This window comes from Sinohyriopsis cumingii, chromosome 3, assembly GCF_028554795.1.
Source record: "Sinohyriopsis cumingii isolate HCF-2022 chromosome 3, ASM2855479v2, whole genome shotgun sequence".
In the NCBI taxonomy this organism is placed as follows: domain Eukaryota; kingdom Metazoa; phylum Mollusca; class Bivalvia; order Unionida; family Unionidae; genus Sinohyriopsis; species Sinohyriopsis cumingii.
The window spans coordinates 128607289-128629635 of record NC_142963.1 but is presented as its reverse complement, the minus strand read 5'-3'; the positions used below and the strand labels follow the sequence as shown (position 1 = coordinate 128629635).

General features: G+C 38.4%; 1 protein-coding gene across 1 annotated transcript in view; it reads right to left on the bottom strand.

Moving 5' to 3' along the window:
- LOC149803824 (N-acetyllactosaminide beta-1,6-N-acetylglucosaminyl-transferase-like) overlaps positions 1 to 22034 on the bottom strand; it is a 90001-nt gene extending 67967 nt beyond the window's left edge. Inside the window, exon 1 of the mRNA XM_089953639.1 lies at positions 21913 to 22034. The gene's annotated coding sequence lies outside the window, so the exon portion shown is untranslated. The remainder of the gene's footprint in view (positions 1 to 21912) is intronic.
- Positions 22035 to 22347: the final 313 nt, after the last annotated feature.

Below are 22347 nucleotides of genomic sequence, written 5' to 3'. Positions count from 1 at the left end.
ACATTTTTTAATTATATCTAAGCCGTTCTTATAATCAGGTTTGAATACACAATTACGCACATATCTACAAAAAACTCCAGCTTATTAAATAATCTCGCTTTTAGCACAATTCTTCGATTAGGAAATTTATTCTAAGAGGCATATAGAAAAAAAGAAACTTTAACATACCAGCCGAAAGAAACCATGGGGAAAAAAACACCAGTAGGAGAAACGTGAATTAGACACAAAGCAAATTGTTATTATTGTTATTGTCACAAGTGCCACAACCAATCAATATTCGTGAAAAGTGGAATCCCATAAGCAAACATTTTGCTGAGAAAAGTGAAAAATAACACCAATACAATAACCAGGCGAATGCCTCCAAATCCCAAACAACAACATAACGACAAACTAATTTCCGAATAAACAAATTCATGAACATTATAATTCGTATCCGTAGTAGTTATAGAGGTAATACAACTGTAACAGCGATTTATGTTTCTTAAAATAATGTCGGTTTAAGTGTCACGATTGTCAATATTTTTTTTCGCACACCTGCCAGCGTACCTATATTATTGTATCTGTTACAACCTTGTTTTCTATTTTTATCATTACCGTTCCTATCACAAAGTTTGTATATACTATTACTCATATATCTACAAAAACTTACCATTACTAGACAATCTAGCATTGCCGAAATTATTTGAACAGAAAATATATTCCAAAACGTATTTACGAAATCCATTACGATGCCCGGAGGAAAGAATCTCCAGAGAAAGAAATATCCAAAATGATACAGGTAAATTTTATACGCAACAAATTCCTGATTATTGTTATTGTCACAAGTGGCACAAAGATCCGTGATTCTTAAAAAGTCAGAATCCGTATTAGCAAAACCTTGTTGAGATATTGGAAAAATGACTCTAATAACATAACCAGACAAATGCTCCCAAATCACCAACAACAACAAAACGACAAACGTGAATTCCAAAGAAGAACAATTCCTGAGCATTATAATAATTATCTGAGGCAGTTGCAGTAATGGTATAATTGTTAGCCGATTTATATTTCTTAAAATAATCGCAATTCCACAACAAAGGCGTTATGAACAAATAAAAAACCAAATAAATATACACAGAAAAGAAACATAAATAAAATACAGCAACACAACAACAATAATAAATTGAAATTCGTTTTTCTCATTATAATTATTATGGTTACAATTTATATTGTTATTATTATTATTAATATTATGATTATTTTAATCTTATTATTGTTATTATTATCATCATCATTATATTATTATTATTACTGCTATTATTATTATTATTATTACTGCTGTTATTATTATTATTATTATTATTATTATTACTGCTGTTATTATTATTATTATTATTATTATTATTGAATCTGGTACAGAGATCTATCACCCTTTAAAATCGTAACTCCCATAACAAACACAATTTTGAAAACATAGAAAATACCTAGACAATAACAAAACCAGCACAGTCTCGAACCTAACTTACAATGATAGGACACATTTCTTACGTAACAACTTTCTGTGATTGTTAAAAGGGCGCAATACCCTCAATAAAAAGTTACTTGTTTCCTTTCATGATTGATTTCGATACCGCAAAATTAACAACAGACAAGAAGCATAGTTGATTGAATCAAAGATTGACAAATTTGTATGCTTTCAAAATGACTCAGTTTCTCGAACGCTTAAAACGTATTATGGAAAACGATAGAATATTAAGCAAAGAAAATATAATAGCACAAAATACGATAAGGAAAATAAAGACCACAAACGCTCATATTAATTTTAATGTTTAATTGGAGTGGGATGACATATGAACATTAGGTTTATATCGCTATCCGAGAACAGCCATTTTATTGTTATCTCGGTTGAACAGCTTTACCACAGAGATCAGATTAATGATTTAATTTTCAAAAAGCCATAAGAGAAAAAAATATTGCTAACGCAAAAGACAACAGAACCGAAGGAAACTACATAAAAATATTGCACAATGATCAAGGCAAATTAGACACAAAATAAATTCGTTTTTCTCATAATAGCCACATTTTGATACAAGATTCTTCAAATATAGGAATCCTATAAGCAAACCTTTGATGAGAAGATGGACAAATTACTACCATAAACTAACCAGTCAAATGTTTCCAAATCCCCAACAACAGCATGAAGACAAACCTATATTCCAAATGAAACAAATTCATGATCATAGCACTTTTCATCAGTAGTAGTTTTAGTAGTAGTACAACTACAATAATGAACTATGTTTCTTAATATCATCGCAATCCCGTAACAAAAAGTTTATCTGAAGATAACAGGAGCCCAATAAACATGCTCAGGAAAGAAACAATAATAAAAAGAGAACGATACAGCAACAAATTAAAATTACAAATTTCTTATCGTTATTTTGATTTTTACGATTATTATTATTTGTACTACTACTATTATTATTATTACTATTATCAACATCATTATTATTTATGTCATTATTTATATTATTATTAATATCAACATCATTATTATTTATATTATTATTATCAACATCATTATTATTATTATTATTGTCAACATCATTATTATTTATATTATTATTTATACTAATATTAATATTATTAATATCAACATCATTATTATTTATATTTTTATTTATATTACTCTTATTATTATTATTATTAATATCAACATCATTATTATTTATATTATTATTATTATTATCAACATCATTATTATTTATATTATTATTATTATTATTATTATTATTAATATCAACATCATTATTATTTATATTATTATTTATACTATTATTAATAGTATTAATATCAACATCATTATTATTATTATTATTATTATTATTATTATTATTATTATTGAATCTGGTACAGCGTTCTATCACTCTTTGCAACTTTTTTATTCCCAGACCTAGACATTTTTAAAACGTAGAAAATACCAAAAAAGAATGGGAAAAACAGCAGTGCAACGAAACTAACTTGGAAAGAAAGGACAGATCCCTAACGACAAACTTTGTCATTATTAAAGGGACGCAATACCAAAAATTATAAGTTACTCTTTTAATTTCATACTAAATTTCGCAGCCGCAGAACCAACAAAGCGAAAGAATCATAGTTAATTAGATCAAAATTGAAAGCTAAACAAATAGTTAATGCTATTAAAACGACTATATCTCTTGATCGCTTAAGATGCATTACGAAAATTGATGGAATATTACGCAAAGATAAACTAACACCAAAACGTACGGTTAGGTAAACAAATATCATAAAAGCTCTCATCCATTTTCCTGTTTCATTATGGAGGGATAACAGAAACATTATGTTTATATTGTTATCCGAGAACGTCCATTTTGCTGAAATCTAGGTAGTCCAGCTTTACCAAAAGGATCAGATTGAACACTTTATTCTCAGAAGACGACAGAAGAAAAAAAAATTCACTCTCAAAATAAAATATATAAAAACACAGGGGAAACTGAAAAACAAAACGAATTGGTTTTTATGGTTATTACTGTTACAGCACAAAGAAGTTTATAATACGTGTAGGAATCGGAATCCCGTTGGCAAGCGTTTTCTAATTAGAAAAAGACAAACACTATAAAGAATGAAGAAGGCTACAAGAGGTGACATATTGAATTCCAAGCAAATGAGTTTGTTTTTATTAATAGTTAAAAAGAAGTAGCAGTAATATCAGCATACATTGTAATAGTAGATTAAAATCCATCTGCATCTATGATTTGTACAAGAATTGAAATAAACTGAACATTTTCTGTGTCTGTGTGAGTATGCCGACTTTGTGTTTAAGTCTATTTTATCATTACCGTTCATATCACAAAGTTTGTATATACTATTACTTACATATCTAAAAACAAATTACCATTACTAACTAGCTTTGCCGAAATTATTGGAACAGAAAATATACATATTACCTGTATCCTTCAAAAGGCCCTTGAATTCCTTATAACTTTGCCGTTTCTCCATGCATTTCGTTTCCGTTCGAAAACTTTGGTTGTCTCCATGGATTTAAACGAAATTTGAAATCAAGGTTACTATTAAGGAGACATACAAGCAATATGATTTTCATCTGATTTTCGTCTTTATCAAAAGGAAAACAGACGTTCACAGTTGACTTAAAACTTTGCCATTGAATGCTATATCAAAATGTCAGCTGTACTACATATTAACCCGAACTATTGTATCATGTAAACTGTTTTTTTTTTTTTTAATCAAAACAAAATCGATAGATATTGCGAGTGAGAAATTATCCGGAGACCATTTATTAGTCATAATCATTTAGTATCTAAGCATTTTATAACATAAAACGAAGAGCCCATGACATGTACGATTTACAGACACAGGAGTCTGACATTTTATCAATAAAGAAATTTCTGACAACACGAAACCACCTTATCGGTACTATTAATGGACACAAGGAGTGCAAACGTAACCCCAGCCATCCGCTTAATTCGACTTTTCTCAAACGTCTTTTATCGCTTCAAAATCGCAAGAAGACTGAAAAACTACACACATCTATTCAAAAGACAGTAACGTAACAACGCATAACTCTTGGACGACCATCGCATGAATCCAATCCGGCGAATTAACCTTTATTTTCACCATTACAGTCACAAACCTTTTGTAGCAAAATCCATCAGACGGAAGTTCCATTGGCTTAATTCTAAGGTCGTTAGAACATTACCCATAAGTGGTCGTCGTCAAATCTTCACGTAAGACTAAATATCGTGTACAAGTTAACAAATATCACACACACACGCGCGCTCTCATTCACACACGCAGACTGATGTTATTCAGTCAACATAGTCGCAGGTACTATGATCATGTAAATCTTCACGTAGGACAGTGGAGTTCTGATTTTAATCACATTGTATGATCATGAAAATAATCTAGTCCATTAGTTCCCAACCTGTGGGTGGCGGATCCCGGGATTATTCCAAGGGCTCCACGTTGACTGACTAAATATACACATCTCACATATATTACCATTTATCAATGTACGTATAACATACCATTTGTTGTTGTGATGAATAAAATGCGAATTAATTTACAACGGTTACTGGGTTCATGACAGATTTTTGTCATTATATATCTCCTCAATTAACAGAGCCTAAAAGCACAACGAGTAACATGTAGTGGGAGGGGGTCGGCGAAATTTTCGAAGTTAAGAAGGGATACTTATACTCGCCCTGATCAAGACTACTACTCCAGCTGATAAAATATCAGATAGTGACAGTTACTTTTGACTACACTTACTAATCATCAATCATTGTCATATTATAAGAACTTCCATTTTCTATTGCGACGGGAAGAGAGTATGGTTTTGTGTATACTTTATTCTTACATTTCAGAAAACAAAACACCATAATTCTAGTGAAAGCACACAGCTGATCACCACATCACCGACAGTACATATTAAACAAATTTAAACAATACACGAGTAGGATAACAGATCGTACATAAAAGACCTTATTTAAGATCGGACCACGTCAAATTATTTTAAAATATAATATACTTGAAAAGAAGGATTAAAATGCCCGAAGGTAAGATAATTAAATTTAAAACACAATATTTAAATGATCTACCTTAGGGCAATAATAAAAGCTCAGTAATTTAGGAAATCTTGACAAATTAAATTATTTTTCGCCATGGAAAGTAATTTAGTACTATGAAATGCACGATGAATTTCTTCCTGTCAACCGCTCCGGTGGCAGAGTGGTTAGAACCTCGGATACGGGAGGTCGGCCGAGTCATACCAAAGACTTGTAAAAAAATGGTACTTACAGCTGCTTCGCTAGGCGCTCAGCATTAAAAGGTTAGTGTTAGGACTGGTCGACCTGGTGTCAGGATAATGAGCAGCAGGGGGGGGGGGGCGAATCCGACATTTTGTCCAATCGTTATTTTGCTTAATTATTACTTTCTGCACTCAGCGGATCCGGTGTAGTCAGCGCCTGGTAAAAAAAAACGACGACGGTCCATCCTACACGACGGTGACGTCATTTGGTTTAATACACTTTTCTGCGAGCCGATCCCAGCGTCGTCAGCGTCCGGTAAACACAGCGACGACCGCGTCGATGTCATCGCCCCCCCCCCCCCGCTAAGAAGTTATTTACAATGAAAATTATTTACAACTAACCGAATATTTGGTCAAGTCCGATACGATATCGTGTCCGAGGATCATGTAAATTTATCGTTACAAATCCATGTGGGGTCGACTGAGCATGACTAAAAAAGTTTCGAAAACCATTAAAGTCCATGTCACCGCCGCACCATGTCTGCCAAATATTTCGTAGCGTGTGTGTATCAACGCCGTTGAATACAGCAAGAATATTACAGTTGTCTCTGATTACTTTTGGAATCTGAGTGTATCGTTGAGTGACATATATCACGTCGGTGTTTTTATGCCTGCCTCTGGAAAATATCCTAGCTGGGTTTTTTTGATTGTCTAACATAACATCATCGTACACGACTAGATTGTTAACGTCGCCATCAATATCATCAATACCTGGTGCATCATTGATATCTGTAATAAACTCAATAACATTTTTTTCAGCGATCGCTGATGCATTCTCGTTAAAATCTTTCAACACCTCGTAGCATCGTTGATCATCCACGCTAGGGGCGATTAAATACAACTTATCCCACTTCATCCATCTCATTATTAAATTGAGTAACAATTGCGTCTTGCCGGATCCAGATGGTCCGATGATAATCATCCGGATCGAGTTTGGTAACGCTGCAACATGCTTAACTGGTTCTCTCGTTTTAGTCGCCGAAAAATCAATTATATTCATATCTCTATACATAAATTATGGATCTATATTGTGTGAAGTGTAGAGTGCGTACTGGCACAAATGATATGACAACCGTTACAACAAGAAATAACAGATCGGCGCTTACTGGTAAGTGTGTACAATGCGGTACAAAAAAATTTAGATTTATTTCTATTAGACCCGGGGATGCTTTAAAAAAAAGCGAGGAGGTGATATTGCAGCCAAGTTATCAAAACTCCCCGGAACACCGTGGGCAAAGTATCCAGGAGAAAAGCACCTCCCAGGATATAGCTACTGTGGCCCCGGAACACGATTAGATATCAGACTCGATGATCAAAATCAGCCCAAACCCGGTGAGTATCCAATAAACGCTATCGATAAGGCGTGTCATGCTCATGATGTTGCTTACTACAAAAGTAGCGATCTGCAACAGCGTCATATCGCGGATGTAAAATTAATTCACGCGTTAAATGCTACTCCTGATAAATCATTCAAAGAAAAATTGGCTTCATGGTTGGTAAAATCGGCTATGAAAGGTAAATTAATGATTGGAAGCGGAGCTTCTCGCGCTGGTAATTGAAAACGCTAGCATTTATAATAACAACATGGAATCCATCTATTATTCTCCGAGAGGATACTGGAAAGGAAAGGCCGCAATTGGTAAACTCTCAAGCACTGCAAAGGTAACAAAGGCCACTGCGGCTAATTGGTTATCCAAACAGGCTATATGGCAAATTTATCTACCACCGCCTAAACAAATCAACTTTTCGCGCTTTGATGTTACCGTACCCAATGAAGTTCATCAAGCTGATATACTATTTCTGCCGCATGACAACGGTTACAAATACGCGCTAACCGTAGTTGATGTTGCGAGTCGATACAAACAAGCGGAGCCGTTAAAAACAAAGTCAGCAACTGAAGTAGCCGATGCGTTTGAGCGAATTTACCGAAGGGGTCCTCTGCGCTGGCCAAATCTATTACAAGTTGATCCTGGTAGTGAATTTCGCGGTGCTGTTTTATCAACGCTGAAACATCATAGCTTCGCGATACGACGAGGTCATACTGCGCTACATCGTGATCAGGCAATTGTTGAACGATTCAATCGGACTCTTGCTGAACGGTTATTTGGGTATCAATATGCGAAGGAATTCATCCAAGAAAAACGATCTCGTGAATGGGTCAAAAGGTTACCAGGCGTAATTGCAGCGTTAAATAACGAGATTACCCGAGCAATCAACATGAAGCCCAGCGACGCGATTAAAAAAAAGTATATACCCGGAAGATCAAAATTAAATAGCGTTTCCAAGCCGATTCTCGGCGATGTCACTGTTAGATATCTGTATGAACCAGGAGAGCTTGAAGGCGGTAACAAAAGAGCTACTGATCCTATTTGGAGTGTTACCACGCATAACATATCAACGATAACACGATCAACTGGTAGACCACCGATCTATAGACTGGATTCAACTGCTCCTCAGCGCGGATTTACTCGCGAGCAACTACAAGTGATACCTGACGATACTCAATTGCCCCCGCGTGGTCTTAACTAGCGCCGTTGCGTCTATTGCACTCAAGACAAGTTAACCTTACATTGTTTTTGACATGACCGAGACTGTTATCGATCCTGTCCACGGTAAATTGGCGAGCGTCTTTATCCGAATAACGCCAGCGCATTACACAATTGCAACTCGCGCAGTGATTATTCTGTTGTTGTCGTAACGCAATTATTAATTCGGCATCAATATCAAAACGCCGCTGTTTTTTTTTATCCTGTTGGCGGTAACCCGAGAGTTTTCTATCAATGACGCTTGCATCAATAATGTCATCGTTGTCACTGGCTTCGTCAATAACAATTCTTCGAAGCTGATTCATTCTCCGTACTCTGGACACTGCAAGATAGACTAGATTTGACCATTCGATGCGATTATCAACTATCCAAACAATTGTATCCGTGATAGTCAATCCTTGCGAGGAATGTATTGTCGTTGCGTATCCTAGCGTCCACGGGGATTTATCAGCACGTAGCGCGTCCTCGACGACGCTGATATCAACGAGCACAATATCATTCAGCACAAGAATTTGTTTTTTTGTCCCTGACGCTGTCGGGCCCGGGATTTCAACTTCAATGTTCTGCCGCCGTGTGTCCGCGGGTCTATAACATAACGGCACTGGACGCGTTGGAAACTTTTCCTTATGCAACGCAAACAACTTCCGCTGAAGTGTGTCTCTGACTATCTTTCTACTCGCTACAATCAAATCGTTTGGTCTCCATGTTTCCCAGAATTCATTTAACGGCGTTTCCGGAATCACCTCGCGGATTATTTCACATTGAACTCTATCCGGCTGTAATCTGATTAATTTTTTAACCTCGCGCAGTTGTTCGTCAAGTGCTCGGTAATCAGTATCGGTTTCTTCATAATAGTCCACAAAACCCTTTAACCAATCATGTGGACCCTCGCCGACAAATGGTGGTGGTTGGCCATGATCCCCACACATGATTACCGCTGTATTCGCGAGCAGCAACCAATCAAGAAACATTTGTAAAACATCTAACGAAACAGTACATATTTCGTCCCAGATGATAACCTCAGGAATAAATTTTTCACCCATTCGATCAGGAGTCCACTCACCACCGCTGTATCGAAAAAAGCTGTGATAAGTAACGGCGTCAACATTTCGTTGTTTTATCTCTCGCGCTAGTCTATGGGTAGGTGTAAGCACGATTATACTTGCCCGCGTTCGAAATAATTCAATTGCCCGAGTCGTCTTTCCTGACCCGCCACAGCCGCTTAAATAAACTGTTTTGTGTCTACAAATTGGATCAGAACACGGTGGTGCATTAGACCATTCTGATAGATTATCACCGCGTAAGTAATTATTTTCAACGGTGACATTTGCTGACGGGGAATAATCGCGTCGTATTTCTTTTTTAATTCTCCATGTGCCCCAACTCTCGTCCGGACTAGTAAACTCGGCTATGTTTCCCTTATACTTCGCGTCTATGTAAAATGAATCAACGGCTACTCTAACCGCGGTGTCGGGAAATCTATTTATCATCGAGAATAAATTGATAGCGGCGTAACCCAGCATAGACGCCCTCAAATGTGGATATGCCGGGCTGTCTCCATCGTTGTAGGTAACAACTGTACCCAACCTTGTTCCATTGGACAAGAAAGCTGTTTTGCAGTTCACGTATCTATTTTTTGCCACTGCGTCCTTGATTACGAAATCATATTCTGCGTCATCTATAATCAGCCGTGAGCAATATCGTTTGTAGTCGCAGTTTTTTCCACCTTGTGTGAACTTACCGATTATTCTTCTACCGAGATCTTCTGCCTCGCAGTTTCGTTGGTTGAATATCTTTTTGGACCATTCGATGATATATTCCTCGTCGGCATCAATGTGTTTTCTGGATTCGTCAATTATGCTATCTAGACGCTCCGGTTCTGGTAACCAGACTTCAGTCTGCGCCCGGTATGATATAATCGCGTCACTGACAATCAACGAAACTAGCATTTCACAATCAATCATATACCGTAGCAGCGCTATTGGCAGCCATCTCTTTTCAGCCATGTGTCTACCGATCCAAATATAACAACAGCGATGAAGTCCTGCCGCGAATTCAAATGATACTATGCGAGCGAATCCGGTTAAATCAAAACCAGGCAGTGGTCCATTAATAGCAACACGAGTCATTTCATGTCTGGGGTGTCCAAATCGTTTGAAGTACACAGCGGCGGATCCATACCCGAGAAAACTCGCTGGATAACAGGCAACCATATCAACCGAGATCATAGCGTCGCGGTTGTATTCAGTGTTCCATAGTCCACCGTGATAATATTCCAAACAACTGAATTGTACATCCGGTAGAAATTCCTTGCGCGTTGGTCTCCACGCATTTTTCCTTGCTGCAACATGAGCCGCAACCGATGGAATCGTAAAACAATTTGTTAGCAGTTGTTCATCATGCTCTTCAAATTCCATGGCGGTTTTTTTCATCTTGTTGTGAAACGCTTCAGTGCGATATAATTCACCGTTTGGTCTTACAAACTGATCAAAGGTATCCACATCGTTTTCAGCGCTGCGAAGTAACCACACTGATACAGGGTCATTTTTACACAAGCAAGCAATAGCATCAAATAGTTTCCTCTCCGCGAGAAAACCATCCTCTCCCAGGAATTCCCCGGGGATATACTTTACTGTTCTATCCCGTGGAAATATTGTGACCGCGGGCGTCCACGCGTGTTCGTTATGATCAATAATTTTGATTGGGGCTCCATTTGATTTATACTTTGATTCATATAATACTTCACCGGTTATCGTTGTAACGGTTATTGGAAATCTCAGCGACGTTTCTAATTTCGCTATGTCGCTGATGGTTGCTCCTCGCTCGCGCACTGTCTTCTCCCATTGGTTTATTTTGCTACGTCGTAAATCGGTCAGTTTATTTCCTCGACACGCATTTGTAAAATGCTCTATTACTCGTTCTGCTACACAATTTATCCCCGTTGACTGTTTCATCGGCGCTAGTTTTCCGATATCAGGTTTCTTATTTAACGGGTATATTCCATAGACAACTGCTGTTTCAGGATACGCTCGTTCATAGTATGGTCTGTCAACTCCGGTTAACAGCCCTGGCTTGGAGTCGCGGCTAACAATGACTGTTTTCTTGTCGCTGAGAACCGGTTCAAATTTATCACGTATGATCCAATTACCTGATTCCACCCGGACAATAAATTTTACTCTGAAGAAATACTTGCTGGAGCCAAGTTGTGATATTATCGTTGCTGCGCGGTTGTCGTTCATGGTAGCATCAACAACACCATCAATTCGAAATGTTGACCAACTATGAGATGCACCATCGCGCTTGAATTCATTGATACAGTCGCGTATTTTATTCAACAGGGTTCTATCGTTTATTAACGCTTTTGGTGCGTCCTTGAGGGCTCTATCGAGATTGAACTTAATATTTTTCCAGGGCTTAATTGCTGCTAATCTCTCGAACTCCTCCAAATAATTAAAACAAGTATTTAAATGAAAGAATATAGTATAATGAATCACTGCAAATGGTTGATGATTGGGTCGATAACCCCGTGCAATAAATCATGTAGAGGTGAATTCTGCGGGTATCATTTACAAAGCGTTCGTAATGGTTCTCTTGGCCCCCTACCGTGCTTGGTTTGCCACGTTGGTGTAAGAGGAAAATCGCAATTATGTATCAATTGTGGCGGAAAGCGATACAGGGAGTTAAAACGTTATTATGATAAACGAATAAAAAATGCCGTCATTGACCCCATCGCTGACTCAGTCATCAAAACTCCTCAGGACTACATTGCAAGGTTTATAATTAAACCAAATAATGAATTAGACAAGTAGTATTATTATACAAATGAACCAAGAATTTCAGCCGCATCCCGTGCTCGTTAATTACGAGGCATCTCGCGACGGCGTTGTTAGAAATTGTAGACTGAAGAAGCCGGTTGGTACCGTAAATAATCGCGGGTATTTGATGTTTACTGCGGGAGGAAAAAGCTATTATGTTCACAGGATTGTATTTGAAGTATTCAACGGATTAATCGAGAATGGGGTTGTGATTGATCATATTAATAATAATAAGACTGATAATTCTCTTATAAACTTGCAAGCTATCTCGCAAAGTCAGAATACCAAAAAAGGCGGAACCGGTAAATACTCAAAAAAAGCAAAACCCGTAAAGTCATTTGATACAATAACGCACGAAGAAAAAACTTTTCAGTCGATGAATGAAGCCAGTAGATATTTTGATATTTGTGTGCCCGCAGTACAATTTGTTGCAGAAGGAATACAAAATTCAGCGATCTCAAAAAAGACCGGGCGCAGAATTCGATTTTCATATGTAACATCAAAGGGGAATAACTCGTGATGGTATATCACCGAGTGACAAAGTTACCGACAGTGTGAACGCTACAGTCTATTACAATTAATAAATTGTTTCTTCCGGAAGAAAACTGATGGAATAAATTGTCTTTACAAACAACTGTAATATTCTGTTTTATGTTTCATCGAATGTTAACACACCTCGGGATTGATACGCGGGGTTCATTTTGTAAAATAATTTTTTTTTTATTTAGAAATAAGATGTTTTATAAGAATATGAATATCGAAGACGTCAATAATATATTAACCGAGATTTTAAAATTAAAAAATCAAGGAATTGAATTATCTGATAAGCTTGATAACCAAAAAATATTGTCCGATTATGAAATTATTAACGAGCAATCAAAGAAAGGTCGATATACCCTGCCACGTGAGTATTCTTTTATAAAGCGATTACAATATACGATAAATGAAAACTTGTATGGCAATGACGTAAATGCATTTATTGGACTATTTACTGCCGTTGAGACAGTACGAAAAAAACTCGGACAGGCTTTTGAACGACGTCGAGAAATCTCTAATAAAATTAAAAACATTAGAAGGATTATAGACGAAAACTCCCTGGAGCCCCTGGGACATATCCCCCCCCGCCACACTCGGCGGGAAATTAGAAACTACGGAGCAATTGCAATAATGGTAGGCGAATCACTTACTACTCGGCTAGCCAGAGAGCGGCTAGTAGCGCTTAAAAAGTTCATACCGTTACGAGACAGGGTCCGAAAACAACTTCAAACGCGCCAACAACTACAAACTGATTTTGCTGTTGGAAGCGAACAGCTCTTTGCTCCGGTAACTAAAGCGACCAAAGATGTTACGGCGGCAACTGTGCCCGTCCTCGGTGCGCTTGAAAAGATAGCGGCTCAGACCGAGCAAGCAAAAGAGTCTCTGGAAACACTCCCTGCGAAAATAGCGGTTGCTACAACACGGAGGCCACCACCACTCGCTATAACGGACCCACAAGAACCTTATGTTACAATAGCCGATGAAGAAGAACTAGGCGCCACCGCAAGAGAACCAGAAGAAGAAATACCGGAAGAAATACCGGAAGAAATAGAGAAAGAGGGGAATATACCCCGTAATGTGCTTAAAAAGAGCACAGTAGATAAAATTAGAAATCTCGGCTACGAAGAATTAGTTAATTTTACTGTTACAAATTTTGCTAAGGACACACGAGATGAGCATATCAATAGCGGCTACGAGAAAAATATAAGGTCGTTAAAGGACTGGACAAGAATAGTGTATTTGGCAAGTAAATATAAAAATGAATTACCACCGCGTGATAATAATTATATAATATTCCACAATAAAGTAAAAAGTGAAAGACCAAAACACGGAAAAGGATACTCTGTTGGTAAAGACGTTACTTGTCCTGGTAGTGTTCTCAGTGATATATCACGGCTAGAAATACTAATCGGAGGAAAACGAGCCGGAAATAACTCTCCGGAAATAATCAATGAGGCCGCTGATATTTGCAGGCGGTTATTTGCCGGTGGTATCATGGACATTAATGTATATCGAACGCTCATAGACGAACTCGTGGACCACGGTCATTACAGCGATTGACCAATCACTGGTGATCAATCACTAATTGGAAAACACTGGTGTTTTTTATAATAAAGATGATTATACACTACAACCATGATAAACCAGTCAGCGTCTACGTGGTAAACTCACGATTGCCCGTATACCGCGCGTGGTACGGAGACGGTCTCGGTAGCACCATTGCGGGGTTATTTACAAGAATGGCTCCAAAAGTGACGCCGTTAGCCAAACAATTAGGAATGAAGGTCATTGATGTTATTCGTGATAAGGGAATCAGCGCTATTGGAGATGTTGCCGGAAAGGCGTTTTCTGCAGCAAAGGAGAAACTAATGTCGTTGGTAAAATCCAAAGGATTTTCACGAAAAAGAAAACAGAAACCACCGGTGATGCCATCAACAACAGTGATGCCTGCAAATGTCAGTAAAGTAATAAATAACGCCGTGGAAGAAAAACTAGCGTCGTTGGTAAACAATAATCAAGATGACATCGCAAACATAATAGCGGGAAGTGGTTTAAAACCACGACAAAATTCGAAGAATTTAAAACGACGACGATGATTTAGATGCATCAGCGTATTATTAAATAAAATGTTTAAACGAACAGCTGACCCGGCGTTTGATATGGACGCACCAGTGCACAAGGATGATTCTGTCCGTAATTATCAATTTTATTCCTATCATGCAGTACAACCCAACATACGATCGCGAATTGAACTTCAAGTCCATGATACCAGTAAATATTTTTTGCCGTGTGAAGCGTTTATTGAAATCGAAGGAGAACTTGTAACAGAGGCCGATACTCCTGCTGTACCAGCACCGTATCCAGATGGTACCAAAGTTGGCTTAGTCAGTAACGGCGTAATGGCGCTATTTGAGAGCGCAAAATATCTCATTGATGGAAGAGAGATCGAGTCTATAGAACGCGATGTTGATGTGGCTACAACAATAATCGGGTTAGCAAGATATTCCGACGATTATACAAGATCAGCGGGTCCATCTATGATGTTTGCAAAGGATACTAGAAACACTGCTGGAAACTCGCAATTTGTGGTAAGACGACCAAGAAATAATGCTGATAGCGCTAACGCTGATGTTGAGAATATGATTATAAACAGCGATCCTAATATTAACATCGGAGCTGCAACACGCATATCAATGTTAACAGGGCCGCGTAGATCTTTCTCATGCGCGATTCCACTGCATCATATATTTGGATTTTGTAGGAACGTGCGAAAAGTTATCTACGGAGCAAAGCATACCGTGGTGCTTGTGCGAAAAGGTGATGATAGAAATGCAATTTGGAGAATTCCAGCGGATCTTGCGAATCCAAATAATGACTCTGGTAAAGTCGTTTTAACTAAAATATTATTGTGGATGCCAGTAATGACTCCATCCATTACCACAGAGGCACGATTGCTATCCTTTATGGAGCAGGGAGGAAAATCATTACTAAGTTGGCTAACAACAACAACAGATACTAAGCAATCAAATATCAATGGTATATTCACATGGAACCTGGCATCACAACAAGGCATTTCGGCTCCGCGTCATATATTTGTTGCGTTGCAGGATATGACGAGAGTTGATAATAAACTATGCAGCCATATGATATTTGATCGATTAGGCGTTACTGACGTCTCGCTGAGATTAAACGGACAGCAGGAACCATCTGAGGATATACAACTTAATTACGGTCAAAACCATATTGCACGCGTGTACCATCGGTTGCTGTCGTATATGAGTCGTGATCAAAACGTCGACACTGGTTTGCAAATATCACAACATGATTTCAAAGAACTATATCCGATCTATTACTTTTCGCTGGAACATCTTGATTTAACAAGACAATCCGTCGTTGATATACACTTCCGAGCTAATGTAACTCGCGGCGTTATTGCCGATTATAGAGCGGTTGCTGTCATTCTCAGCGATAAATCAATGCTGTTGGAAGGCGTTGGTGGACGAATGAGAATCGTTGATGCGCCAGTGGAAAACATGTAATTGAAAACATAAACGCGTTTACAATAAAAATGTCGTATAATGTTGTCGATGTAGAGTTGACCGATGGTCAAGTCAAGAAATTACGATCAAAGTCGGCTAAACAATGCGGAACCACAATAACGCTGAAGCCGTCACAGATGGCAGGCGGTAATCATAAGATATCGTTGACGGCGCGTCAAATAAAACATTTCAATGATGCGATGAAGAATAAAAAGGGTGTTCAAATAGATTTTTCGGCCGCAGCGATTAAAAACATGGAAAAGACCGGTGGGATATTTCCGCTGTTAGCTGCGATTTCAGCGTTGATTGCCGCGGCGGCCCCAGCAGTGGCGAAGGCGGCGGCGTTGGGGGCCGTTGGTACCGCGGCGGGAATGGCATTGAAGAAGGCAACCGGGAAAGGCTATAAAAAAAAACGACCAGTAGCCGGAAAGGGTCTAAGACTACCGGGAACCCCGTATTCATGGTACTCGGGGAAGGGTCTAAGACTACCGGGAACCGTTTATTAACTCCTATGTCTAATTTTGATTTAATAGATGCCGCAAACGCGTTAGCGATAAAAAACTTCAGAGGTGTTTTTATGAGGGATCAATTACCGACAAAACCAAGGAATATTGAAACCGGTATAATTAACCTCGATAAATCCTCCGGAGCGGTGACTCATTGGGTTGCATACGCAATTGATCCGCGTGCGATCGTCTATTTTGATTCATACGGGTTAGCCCCGCCAAACGAGTTCATGCGGTATATCCGGGCGTGTTCAGCCCCGGTTTTTTATTCCACGCTGCCAACACAACAATTAAGTGACCCACCGATATGCGGCCGTGAGGTATTGAACGTACTCGCGGAGATTTCATCATCGCGGAAACCACCTCATGTGGTTGTAAACGAATACACTAGTGGGGTCGTAGAGGCCCGGCGGGTTAATTAAAAACACTGTTTTTTTTTTACAATAATAATGATTGATATCTGGGGACGACCGGTTTCGGCGCTGAAAAAATCCACGGAAACGCTCGCCACCGATGACATAAAAAAACTAATCGAGGATGAAATCGCTGATACGTTAAATTTAACCAGTGTTGACCCTGGCGAAATAGTTGTATTTCAAGACCGCCAGGGTAAACTGAAATCCAGTAATGTGTCGCTGAATGACGTTTTAATACGACAGCGTGATGCCGCCGAGAACACTATCGTGTTGTATACCGATGACGGACGACTTAAATCAGGTGAATCCATCTTGACGATAAATGGAAAAATAAGTACACTTGGCGACAATTATATAACCATGTCGGATTCGTTAAAAAATTTGTATGATAAATTTAACGCGCAAGCAAATCAGTTCGAGGGGATACAAAAGTCTGTCACCGATATACAACTCACTACTGCTAGTTTTTTTGGAACCCCGACGGTAACCGAACCGAATCTTGTAGGGATAAAAAGTACTATTTCGGAGTTTACAACGCTGTCGGGCCAATTTTACATGTTACGAAAAAATTTTAACAGGGCTGATAACACCATTGATAAATTCTTTGGTAAAAAAAATACCAGACCGGATGAAATTACAATAACTATAAATGATATCACTGCGTATGGACAGGAAATAGGAACAATCAAAACTGATGTTGCAACGATCAAAGCGGGGTTATACGTTCATATACAGGAAATAGGAACAATCAAAACTAATGTTGCAGCGAACAAAAATAATATAAACGCGCATACACAGGAAATAGAAACAATCAAAACTGATGTTGAAACGATCAAAAAGAGTGTAAACGCGCATGAAGTGCTCATAAAAGCATTCAGCGTTAATGTTGAAGCGAACAAAAAGAGTGTAGACGCGCATACACAGGAAATAGGAACAATCAAAACTGATATTGAAGCGAACAAAAAGAGTGTAGACGCGCATACACAGGAAATAGAAACAATCAAAGATGATGTTAAAGAGAACAAAATTGCTGTAAACGCGCATGAAGTGCTCATAAAAGCATTCAGCGTTAATATTGCAGCGAACAAAAGGAGTATAGACGCGCATACACAGGAAATAGGAACAATCAAAACTGATGTTACAGCGATTAAAGACAGACTACCGGAGGTGACAAAAATAAAAATCCCTCATGAAAACACCATCAACACAGTATACACGATTCATCATGGATCATTCGTTTGGACTCCTACACAGAATACAGTAAAAATCACCGCAACTGTTAAGGGTATTTATCGATTGACACTGGTTTCAATTATGCATTTTAATATATTATCGTCGAGTTCATCCGGGTTTAACAATACAATATCAACAATTATAGACAAGGACGCAACTGAACAGTTTACAATTTATGCCGCCGATAGACATTTAACCGAGGCAAACATTACATGGTATGTGGAATTTGTAACGGATCTAAGTAATTAAAAACACTAGCTCTTTTAAAATAAAAATGACCACCAAGGTAATTGAATCAGAGGTATCACCGACGTCACATCAATATCGATTCAATACCGTAAAAGAATTCTCCGCGAATTTGAAAACGCTTTCCGAACAATACCGTGTAAAAATAAAAAAATACCGTCGAAAAATAACCACCATCGACGCGGTCGTGTACTCGGTGTCAGGTATAGTAGCCGGTACCGGTGTTATTTTATCCACGGTGACCATGATGGCCCCGATCGCTGTTCCAATCGCTATCTCCGCGGCGACAACAATTGCTGGAGTCGCCAACGCAATCACTAGAAAGATATCATCGTGTTCTCAGAAAAAACTCAACGAGTATACAGTAAAACATCAAATAGTATCCGACGCGTACTCGAAATTATCCGGGTTTATCTCGTTGGCGATAGATAATTCGTTTATATCCGATGCTGAATTCTCCACGATGGTCCAGTTGCATGACTCCGCGATGTCAAAAATCGAGGATTTTCAACTGGAAGCTGGAAACCACGTGGCTGAAACCACTTCAATTGGCTTAAAACATTCTCCTGAAACCACTTCAATGGGCTTAAAACACTCTCCTGAAACCACTTCAATGGGCTTAAAACATCCTCCTGAAAATAAGCAGGTTGTTAATATTCGGTGTTGAAATTAAACACTAGAAACAGCGAATAATAATAATGTCGCTGAACCCCGAAGGGTTGCAATTACTTCAACGGATCGCGGAGAACACCACTCCGGTACAAACAAATATGATATCGATAACATCAACGAAGCCAGAATTCAGTGTAAACTTCCCTTCTCCGATTCCAGTGAAGGAAATAGCGCTGGCAAAATTGCGAGTATATCACAGTTGGCCTAATATCCGAGCGGATGCATTTAACGGACAACAACCTAATAACTCGCTGGTTTTTGCATGGACAAATAAACCCGATGGGACCCCAGACTGGAATGAGGTTACAATACCAACTGGGTCATACCAAGTAGAACAAATCAATAAAGAATTTCAACGCAGGATAAAATCGATCACAGGAAAAGAATCAAAAATCGCTATTACGGTTCATGAACCGACGTTATCGTCGACGATTGAAATAAGCACACCGGGGTATATGGTTGATATTTATAACAGTTCAATAAGAACCATACTAGGTTGGCCCGAGAATCCACCTAATGAAATCCCCGCGGACTTGCACACGAATGCGCAATCGTATCATGAAATTAATCCCAGTTATCAAGATAAATTGTCTATTATGAAAAACGCGTTATTACCCAGTTGGTTTATATTTCAAAACAGGAATGTCATGCAGTGGTATTTTCGGTATGACAAAACCCCTGAATCGATCGTCATATTAACAGTTAATTTAGATGATATCGATAGTTTTTTTTACCGAAATTAATCGTAATTACCAATTGCAACTAGAACAACTACGGAAAACAAAAGCACGAAAACACGTTGAGGTGTTAAATCAACTTATATCAGACATGGAATATATCAATGAACGAATCGTTAAAATAATATCCGATAACAGCGATGATAATAAACAAAAATTCCTAACCGAGTATAATATCACAGAAGCCAATTTACCCGATTTCAAGTTTCCAGGATACAACGCACCAGAACTAAGAAAGTCTCTTAATGATTTTCTCGGTCCATCAATTATCCTCAGACACGATAACGGAGATGGTGGTAGGCATATTGCTCCATACAACGTAAATATCGCATCGGTGATAGCAATCAATCTAGTGTGTGATGTTATCGAAGGGAGTTACCAGGTAGATACCAAGCAATCAAATCAAGCTCAACAGGGGTATATCCTTTATTCATTTTCACCAACAGCCCCTCCCGGATTCTTAATCGTTGAGAGCCCAATTAATCCGGTCTATATGCGATCCCATAATCGGTTTTTAACGAGAATTAATTTTAGACTTACCGATCAGTCAAATAACCTAATGGATCTACAAGAGGAGGAGTTAGTGGTTACTCTATTTGTGAGATCATTGTAAATAACTTCTTAGCAGCAGGGGGGCAATGACATCGACGCGGTCGTCGCTGTGTTTACCGGACACTGACAAAACTGGGATCGGCTCGCAGAAAAGTGTATTAAACCAAATGACGTCACCGTCGTGTAGGATGGACCGTCGTCGTTTTTTTTTTACCAGGCGCTGACTACACCGGATCCGCTGAGTGCAGAAAGTAATAATTAAGCAAAATAACGATTGGACAAAATGTCGGATTCGCCCCCCCTGCTGCTTAATGTGTCAGGGTGGACATCATGCTACATGTCTGTGGCATGTTGCCCCAGTGCTACACATCGATATAACCTGCCACACTGCGGAAATCGTAGCGATATGACTGTTAAAGCTACGTTAAAAATCCAAGTCACACACACACACACACACACACCTCTTGTCAAAACGCATATTAAATTCAAATACGCAACTGTGATGCATACATTCAGTATATTTGTTAAGGGTTGTTTAAATGTTGATAAACAACCATTGGTAACGTATGACTCAAACAAAAAGTCAGGGTGACTGTTGTTATAGTGGAAGAGGGAATACATATTCAGCTTATATTACGTAGGATCTCTGGTAAGTGACAACTTTGATTCTACTGACGGATTAGTGACATAAGGTAACAGCCTTGAATCTACACATCGATCAGATGCGTCTAGATGAGCCGCCTCTTGCCACATATTCAAGAGTAGCTGTGACTTGATGACCACAGCTTTTACCATTCTGCATTAATTTATAGATCTCTTACTTTATGCCTAATCATCGGACAATAGTCCTGATGTCCGTTTTCAGAACTTTCATTCAATTTTAGACCATAGAGAGCATGTACATAAGTATAATACGTAAATGTAATTCAGTACAACACACAAATGCCACTATGGTGTTAGCATACAGATTCACAAATCATCCGTCAGAAAAATCAGACAGGAGGAGGGAGGTGGTAAAATATGCATTGTAATTTCTATCTTCTTGTATTTTATCTCCTTGATATAGTTCAACCTTCCTTCCCGGCAGGAAATCTTCTCACGCCGGAAAACAATGAGCGTTCAAAATAGTGTATGCCCGGAAGGCATAATGTAGCACGAAAACAAAAGCATGAGAGGCCGTCCAGATAAGACATAAACCACGATCAAGGTATTTAAAGTGTTTGAAAATAGGTTTGGATAAATAAATTACCGTTATTAAATAAGAAAATCAGAGATATTTTGGGGCTTACCTTTTTTCTTGATATTCCCTTGTCAGCTGGGAGAATACATATCCGACCGACTCTTGCTCTATGTGTGGAGACAACGTTAATCGTCACATACGACGCAACTCCTGTTATAAATACTTCACCCTAGCTGGACGGTCTACCTACCGTAGGTATTCATATATTAACAGTTTCAAGTGTAACAATTCTAGGTGTAGCGTGTGTATATTGCCCAATGTGTCGACCACTCCATGGAAAACCAAACACAAACAAAAACATTTCTAGTCCTATACATCTTCAAAATACATAAAGAGAACGCAAATCAAGCTTTCTGTTAGTGTCTATATTTGTGATTTATAAGTTGATTTTGCTTCGGTGTGCCTTGTTAAAAATGGTAAATTTTGGTGATCGCATATAAGAAAAACTGCCAGGTACCATCATCCAGGTAAAATGGGCAGTATA